General features: G+C 37.2%; 1 pseudogene; it reads left to right on the forward strand.

The window, feature by feature from the left end:
• Positions 1-1,449: 1,449 nt before the first annotated feature.
• On the forward strand, positions 1,450-5,886 carry LOC112175816 (annotated as a pseudogene).
• Positions 5,887-7,275: the final 1,389 nt, after the last annotated feature.

Here is a 7,275-nt window from a genome sequence, read left to right on the forward strand (position 1 = left end):
CATCTAAAAGTGGGTTTGGTATCAAATGAAAGCTGTAGCTTGAAATTGAGAGTTTTGCTGCAATTGCTTGTACAGTTGTATGGGTACTGTGCTTTTGGTTGCATTGGTGGTGTGAATCCTCAGTCCTTAGTAGCTCATATTTTGTTTTTTGTTTTGTTTTGAATGATAGTAGTAAGCTTCTGGTGTTCCTGTTCTGTTTTTGCTAAATAGGTCTAGCATAATTCAGTTTTACTATTTCTCTTTCAGAGGGGAAATTGGAAAGTAAATTTTTGGATGGGGTTGAGTGTATTGCAGCTGTTTGAATGAAAAGCTTTTCGGAAAAGAAAAGGAGCAAATGAAAGAAAGGAACTGAAAAGAATGTTTATTTTCTTTACTGGTGTTTGATTATGTAGAAAAGATAAGGCGAAATATGATTTTGGACCTTTTGTTTATTTGAACCAATTTTCTCTCCGATCAACTTTTAAATCAAACACTTTGGTGGACCTCAGACAAAAATATCAAATCATCTTTCTTCCATGTTTCCTTCTCCAATGGAAACCATAGCGTTGGATGGAGAGTATGATATGGCAATGAAGCTGCTTGAATGCCACCCTACATGAAAACTATGTTCATTTTGAATACTGATAATTCTTGCTTTCATTTTTGTATTACATACAAGACAGTAATGAATCCTACCAACAGTGTGAAAGTAAAATTGATGGCTTTGATTTTTGAATATATTTTTCTTCTCGATTCATTTATGTCTTTATGATGCATAAAGATAAGGATACACCTGCTTTTTATTTATCAAAAATGGATGAGTTTCTTATGTAAACTATGAACAATTTTGATATACCTTCTAGACAACATTTGCCCAAATAATGTATTCTTGGGTTATGATTTTTATTTAGGAGTATTGGGATAATTGACTTGAATGGAAATTTTCATTGACTTATTGAATATCCCCTATGGGTTGTTTGTTTTGAGCAAATTAAACTCTTAGATTCCTAAAACTCCATGCAGTATGGTATGACGAGATGGGGAATAAGAAATATGTTACATATGGAAGATATAAATTTAGTCAATTACTGAAGCAAAGAGGAAAGTAGTTCAATGTTTGCAAATCCAATTGAAACTGTATATGACAATCACAATCACAAGGAAACCTGCTAGGCATTTATAGGCAGATAAGAAACCTGCAGCAAAGCGTGGGCGGATAAACTAGTTGATCACTATATCTGTTGACTGGATTGTGTTCAGAATTTTCAAATCTGTTTATTTATTTATTTTTTATGGTAATAGTGCTCATAATAAGTAGAAATCAGCTTACCTGTATCTGCTGAGCTGAGCTCTTGTAGAATGAGATTTTGTAGGCTTTTACCTGTGAATGATCAGTTATTTCACTTATTTGGTTAATAACAGCATTTATGTGCAGGATCCTCGCGTTTTGTTAATGAGTTATCAAGTAAAATGGCATCGAGTTATGTTTTGAACTTGGTGAATTCTACGTTGGATTGGGTGACAGCGACTTTAGATGCTCCCTCCTCCAGAGCTGTTGTTTTTGGAGGTGCCGATTGGCGGTAGGCTACCAATTGTTACAACTGTATTTATGATTTTCGTGCTTTCTATTAATGAAAGTTAGTTTCTGATCAACAAATCTCTATTGTTTGGCCTTTTTCTTGCAGGACATCTTTTTGTAGAAGTACTTCTTTTTGCAGTCATTGTTTTTCTATTCTCCCAGAAAAGTTACAAGCCCCCTAAGAAGCCTTTAACAGAGAAGGTTTGTGTGAAAGTTTTAGCCAGTACTTTTTTCTTGTGGAGCACTACACTCTGCTTGCACACCTCCTTTAATCCATTGAACTGCTTTTTATATTCGTAACTTAACAAAACAAGGAGTCAGAAGTGTTGAGGCATTGTTGTAAATTGTAATTTGATTATACTTCCTCGTGGGATTTGAAAGAAAAGATCTGTGTGACCAATTTAGTTGTCAACTTTTGTCTCAATGAATAAAGTTTTTAGTTATGCTACTATTTGCATATCACCACATATGAACTTGCTAAATGTCTAGTATGATTATATGCTTCTTATTCTCCTGCTTTCTGATACGACATGTATCCTGGATTCTTAACTGAACTTTGCTAGTGTATTGGTACATGTAGGAAATAGATGATCTATGTGAGGAATGGGTTCCTGAACCTCTCATTCCTCCTATCACAGAAGATGCAGTATGAACCCCCAGTGTTGGAAAGGTGAGTGAGCTTAGTCCCTAGCTCTTCATAGACCAATCCATAGTTCAGCTATGCTTTAATTAGATGTTCCTCTTTTTGAATTTTGTCAGGGAGGGAGTGAGGAATGGGTTCCTGAACCTCTCATTCCTCCTATCACAGAAGATATGCAGTATGAACCCCCAGTGTTGGAAAGGTGAGTGAGCTTAGTCCCTAGCTCTTCATAGACCAATCCATAGTTCAGCTATGCTTTAATTAGATGTTCCTCTTTTTGAATTTTATCAGGGAGGGAGGGAGCATCAGTAGTACGCCAATTTTTTTGGAAGAATAAATAACTGGTTATTGCAATTTTCTTCAGTGTTATATCTTGGAGTTAAAATGATGTTGCCTATGGGTAAATATAGAACAGTATATTCCTTGTTCTAAGGGATTTTGCTAATGAGTAGAATTTATTCAGTGCTGCAGGGCCACATACAATAGTCAATGGCAAAGAAGTAGTGAACTTTGCTTCAGCAAATTATCTTGGATTGATAGGTCATGAGAAGTTGCTTGTAAGAGATAACTTTTCATATTACTGATATAATTTTCCTATATGAATGAGAGCATGAATAGCGTATTTATAGCAATGTCTAATCTCAGGAGTCATGTACCTCTGCATTGGAGAAATATGGTGTCGGTTCATGTGATCCTCGTGGGTTCTATGGAACAGTTGGTATGACTCGCATACTATGAGATAAAATATTGATGTTCTTTTCTATTCATAGAAAGGTCGACACCTGCCATATATTTTTTATTATTTTATTTTATTTTGCATCAGATGTCCACCTTGATTGTGAGGCAAGAATAGCAAAGTTTTTGGGAACTCCTGACTCAATTCTTTATTCTTATGGTCTCTCCACCATGTTCAGTGCAATTCCAGCATTTTGCAAAAAAGGAGATATCATTGTTGTGTGAGTATGTCCCGATCATATAATTTATTGTTGTCTTTTGCTCTAGAACTTGTTTGGTTGGATAGTATGGATAACATAACATGGCAAATCTCTTGAACTTTAAGCTAATTTCTAGATCTTTTAATTGTTAATTTTAATTGCAATTTAAAATGATGAACAAAATACGTTCAAATTACTGAAGAAGTAATTAAAGTATGTATTCAGATGCATGCTGATCAGTATGTTTACTCCTTGCTCTCATATTTTTCAGGTGCTACATTATTTTTCTATTTTACTACTGTACCATCCTGGTCTTAGCATATATGGAGTTTCTACCTGCTCAAGACATTGCACAAAAATTTCTGTTTAGACATGAATTCATATATAAAGTGGTTTTTGTTTCCTCTTTTTTAGGGATGAAGGAGTGCATTGGGGAATACAAAATGGTCTTCATCTTTCTAGAAGCACAATTGTGTAGTTCAAGCATAAGGACATGGAATCATTAAGGAATACTCTGGAGGAAATCACTCTGAAGAATAAGCGGGCTAAGAAACTCCGGCGCTATATTGTGGTTGAAGCTGTGTACCAGGTATCTATGTCTATGCATTACATCAAATATATCCTTTGCAATTTCTTTTGGCATGTTCTGAGTTCTTTGAAAACACAACTAAACATCATCCACTTTCATTATAGAGGTTGCTAATACTATGCAAAATAAATGTGAGACTTCCATCCCTACAAGAATTTCTGCTAAAGAGCCATTGTCAGCAAGAGGACAATTGTACTTAAAAAGCAAGAGCTGGCTATGTCACCGGAAAGTCAACAAGATGACCTTTCATCCTTTCATAGTTGCCATGTTAGCAAACTGCCTCCATTTTTAATGAGAATTGAATAACTTGTGATTAGTAATGGTAGGTGAATTGGCTTGTTCTGTTGTCATGTACTCTGTTCCCGCTTTCTAATGCTAAGTATTTACCTATGTTATAGTTGTTTTATTACTTTAACCGATGTTGAAATTTTAGTAAAACAAAATGAGAGCCCCTCTTTAGCTCTTTCTATACTGTCAGATTATAACATACAGTCATACAGTTGCTCCTCCTTCCCCTCTTTTCTTCGAATTAGTTAAAGAAATTGCTTGACTGGGAGGTATTGACTGGTTTTCTTTATCCTAAAATTTGCAGAATTCTGGCCAAATAGCCCCCTTGGGCGAAATTGTTAAATTGAAGGAGAAATATAGGTTTCGTGTTTTATTAGATTCTCAACTCATTTGGTGTCCTTGGAAAAGCTGGACGAGGTCTCACGGAATTTTGCGGGGTTCTGGTATTTTTCAAACATCCTTAAAAAGAAAAAAAGATCAGAATATATTGATTCATAGTTAGTTTGTGATTTTCCAGTGATGTGATATCTGTAGGTTGAAAAGATAGATATAATTACTGCTGCAATGGGACACGCCTTAGCCACAGAAGGAGGATTCTGCACTGGAAGTGCTAGAGTTACTGATCACCAGGTATGGTCATTATATTCTGTGAAACTGATATGGTTAGGTTGCTGATGTGTGTATCAATAGAATGGAATTCTAACAAGATTTTTTTTGTCTTATTGTAATAATGGTTATGTTTTTGCCTGGATACAATATAATATGTCCAAAAGAATAAGTTTTGGGGTGTTGTCTGTGGCAGCAGTTCTGGGTACGTCTTTTCTGCTTCTTTGCCCCCATATCTTGCGAGATTACTGCCATTGATGTTCTTGCGGAGAACCCTGATCTGATAACGAAGTTGAAGAAAAACATTACGTTACTATGGAAAGGTCTGTGCTTGATCTCATTTTTCATGTGCATGTGCGTTTCTCTTGGTTTGATATCGCACGGCCAGTATAGTCATCACTTGATTAGTAGTGTCTTAGCAGTTGCTTATCACATGCCTTCCGCTGGCATCCTCTTGATTGAGTATTGTGCTGTGATGTGCAGGATTGTCAGGTGTAATGGGCCTCTCATTAGCAAGCAATCCAGAATCACCTATTGTGTTTCTCAAACTACAGAAGTCAACAAGTTCTGTGAAGAGTGACCTGCAACTCCTCAACGAAATTGCTGACTGTGTAAGTAAATGGTTTGATCTTGATTGCACTAAGCTGAATCAATTTCTGCTAATTTTCTTTCTCAAGTACATTTGTTGTGGTTTTGCAGTTGTTAAAGGATCATTCAATTCTTGCGGTGGCGTCCAAAAGGTCGACACTTGATAAATGTCGTTTGCCCGTGGGAATTAGACTGTTTGTTTCTGCTGCCCATTCCGAATCAGATCTGCTGAAGGCATCAGAGTCACTGAAAACGGTTGCAGAATCAGTTCTGAAGAATCATATATGACTGGAAAATGCCTGATCTTTCTTGCCGACTGAAGCACATCCTGTCTTTATGAAACCCTTCGATGGTTGAGCAATTTTGAAATGCAGGCTAACGTTGAAAGGCCTCTGGTTGATGCGATAGAGATGATTATTTTACAATTACGTTCCTTTCATCACCGATTAACATGCGATCGCAATTTTTTTTGGCCGCTGTATACATGTGATAGAGATTAACGTCAAATTTAGTCTTAGAACACAAGTACATCCTCGGATTGTTCATAACGCTGTCAAAGTCTTCACGTTACAAACTGAACATTGGTTCTTAAATAGTCCTTGAGACTTAAAATTTTTATTGAAGATGTCAAGGAAATGTACTGTTTTATCATTTGGAAATTGAAATGAGTTTTACAAACCGATCTAAATTATACAACTACTCACCTGTTTTTCTACATTTTCACGAACAATGCATCCTGTATTTACTCTTTATTTTACAGCAACAAAAAAAAATTGGTGCATTTAAAAAAATAAAACGCGCACGGAAGTTTCTGAAGCGCGTCGTTGTTCAACTGTGTTACAATTTCGTGGGTTTGGAGAGCTTAATAGATTCTTCCACTTGTCTAAACTAGTTTTCCTCCCTACATATGTATTTTTTTTAGAAAGTCTATGTTGTTTGGCCTTTGTCTTGCAGGACATCTTTTTGTAGAAGTAATTCTTTTTGCAGTCATCGTTTTTCTACTCTCCGAGAAAAGTTTTAATAGAGAAGGTTTGTGTATTCGAGATTTGGGACAATTATGGAGATTTGCTGAATTTGGTTGATATGGGTCTGGGGACTGCAAGCATGAGGAGGTTTTGATGTGCGACTCAATTGATCTGATGTTTTGATGGTGGATGCATTTTGGGTCTTTTTAGTGCAACTTTTGATCTTAGATTTGTTGAATTTGATCTTAGAGCTTATCAAGATTTTTTGCCTTTTGGAGAGTTTTGGGTTCTCCATAATAGTCCCCACCTTACGTATTAAATAGGAATAAGGATTAAACTGAATTTAGTCCTTTAAACTTTAGGGCTAAAATCAGTTTGGTTAATATTTCTGAAAATCGATCTCGATGGTCCCTATACTCTCAAATGACATCACCCGAGTCCAAAATTTGAGTTTGACTCCAAAAGTGACGTCAGCTGCTGACTTGGAGCAGACATAGGGCCCAACTTTTCAGTATTTAACCCTAATTTGGACGAAATGTCCAAACTACCCCTTATTACCTTTGACTCAGCCTTTGACCCCATACTCTTTTCCTCATCTCTCTTCCTCTTCTTCTTCTTCTTCTCAATCCATCTCTCCGACCCAATTTCCATCTTCAAATCCCAATCCCAACCTTAATCAAAGCCCCAAAACCCAAGAGCTCATCTCTCTCTCTCTCTCTCTCTCTCTCTCTCTCTCTCTCTCTCTCTCTCTCCACCATGAACTCAACCAAAATTCAAATCCCAGAAATTAAAAATCAAAATCAAATCCCAGCAGTGGCTCGCTCAACATCGACGTCGAGGACCTCGGCACTTCCTCCTACTACTTCATTGCCGTTGCGTCTCCTCCTCATCGCCAACACCAAAACTCGCGGACTTATCGCCTGCAGCACCGGCGTCGGCGTCACGACCTTAGCCAACAAGTTCCTCAAAGTCTTCGCGGCCACGTGTCTCTCCCTGTCTGGCGCCCTCAATGCCCAGCTCCAATGTCCTCCAGTCTCCTGCATGTCCACGGCGCCGGAGTCCACAATCGAGATCGTTGACACGTGGCTTAACACTCCCTTCAAAGT

This window comes from Rosa chinensis, chromosome 7 (assembly GCF_002994745.2).
Source record: "Rosa chinensis cultivar Old Blush chromosome 7, RchiOBHm-V2, whole genome shotgun sequence".
Classification (NCBI taxonomy): Eukaryota; Viridiplantae; Streptophyta; class Magnoliopsida; order Rosales; family Rosaceae; genus Rosa; species Rosa chinensis.